Genomic DNA, 2,125 nt, shown 5'->3' on the forward strand with positions numbered 1-2,125 from the left:
TCTGGAGAAATGGACAATCATTTATTCTACTTGATGACTTTGAAAAGCAAGGAGAGGAAACCGATGAGTTTTCAAAAGCCTATTATTGGAAAAAAACCCAGCCTTTCTATATATTGCTCACAATCCAGAAAGAATGAGCTGGTTTACATAATGAACATTTACTTATGTTCTCCCAGACACACGCATACCAACCTATTTAAAAATGCAAATGGTCACAAAGTTGCCTTCAGGCAGCAGTAACAAAATCGATGTAGAAGAAATAGGGTTAGTCCAGCAAGACAATATGTAACTGGGTTGTAGCTTGTCTGGAAGAGATTTCTCTGCAGTCCTCAGGAGATGGGAGCTGTAGAGACTTTACCATTTGAATGACTCATAGCTCAAGGTTTACACATGAGATTGTGTATAATCCACCTTAACCCAAAGCTGATGATGACTCAGATGTAAGAACTGCAGTGAGACAGAGGACGTGTGAAAAACAACAAACGTGGAGAAAAACATGCAGGAATAGCCATTTCCTACATCAGGTCAGTATAACTTGAAACGTGACAAGGGCAATACATACCCAAGCGGACCACTGGAAATCAAGGGAACTAGATCATTGCATATATGTTATGGAGTGTGTGCTGGAAGGCAGGATCTGCTTCACCCTCTGGACAGCTGTATATTCTCAAGTGAAGATCACTCTGCAAAATCCAGTTCTTCACAGAAGAGCTGTGAGCAGTTTCAGAGATTTACTATGGGGTAAAGAGAATTGAAAGGCAAGCCACAGCTACACAAAGAAGCATATGTTAGGTACTCAGAGGAAATTGTTTCTGTCTCTTAAGTTTAACTGCTGAAGTTCTTGTGCAGGAATTTCCACGTGATGGAATCTGGCCTTCAGGATGCCAGTATCAGCTCTTGAAAATTACTCTAGGCCAGGCTGCAAATTGTTTGAGACTGGTACAAAAAACATAGGATGAGTGAAACTGAAGAAAATAAGCTGCTGTGATTCACTTTGCAGCTGCAGAATGATTGGGATTTTTGGGGTGCAATTCTGTATTGTTTGGCTTTTAAAAACAATCAACTTCACTTTCCAAATCTTAGAAGAACAAATGCACCAGAAGATAATTTACGCGTGACTGTAAGTCCTTATTGTACAAAGATTTCCTGAAGTCTCTGAAGATTTCCTGTATGCTCTCAGAGATGGCATGAAACCAGCTGCAGAGGGGAATTTTTTGTTGACCCTGAGTCGGGTTTTAATGGTCTTCTTCATTTCCTTTGGGAAAGGTTGCCTCAGTGTAATGATGTCTGTGAACATGTGAATGCATATGCATGCATGACCAGTGTTCCCATATAAGCCCACAGCTTCATAGCAGCACACAACAGAAGCACTGACACCCCCTAAATTAATTTTGAAAATGTGAAATAGGTGGCTTACAACCTTTCCCTTTCTTTGTAGGCTGTTGTAAGTTGGGGTAAGAAGCAATGAATGCCATATGAGGTGCCACAGGTTGAGTGTGTATTTTTTTTATTGGTGCCCTGAGATCAACAGGCTCATTTGCTGACCAGCTGACTGTTAACACCCTGAGAAGAAATGTGTATTTTATATTTACTACTGGAACTCTGAGATACAGGCTCACTTATCAGTAGCTCAGCAGGCATTTGGGCACAGAATGCGCTCATGTAGTTCACCTCTTGTGCATGGAACAGACAACAAAGCAACCCCTTCAACTGGATGACACTTCTCTCTGAGATTTTAAAGTAGAGGCAATGTGTTGAGTGACAGTGGCTTTGTCAGTTAGTGTTTGAGCAGCTCCAGACTTTAATGCTTTAATGTGAAGAGACAAGGAAACACCATCACTCCAGACTAGCAGAGGTGGGTTGGGATAGAGCTGTTCTGGCTCTGTGTGCTGAGACTTAAGTCTGCTCTTTCCTCCCTACCTTTGCCATAGGTCTGCCACATATCTGTTAGTCAGCACATTAGGCCCCTTGTACAGCTGCTGTCATGCTGCTTTTGCAACCATGTTTGAGAATGCAGAGATCCAACAACTGTAATTTGGGATAAGAAGTAATAAGGGGCTTATGAGCTGCCATAGGCTGAGCATATGGAGGGTCATGCTGTAACCATTACTGCTTTGCTGGTCAG

This window comes from Chaetura pelagica, unplaced genomic scaffold (genome assembly GCF_000747805.2).
Source record: "Chaetura pelagica isolate M959 unplaced genomic scaffold, ChaPel_1.0 scaffold3, whole genome shotgun sequence".
NCBI lineage: Eukaryota > Metazoa > Chordata > Aves > Apodiformes > Apodidae > Chaetura > Chaetura pelagica.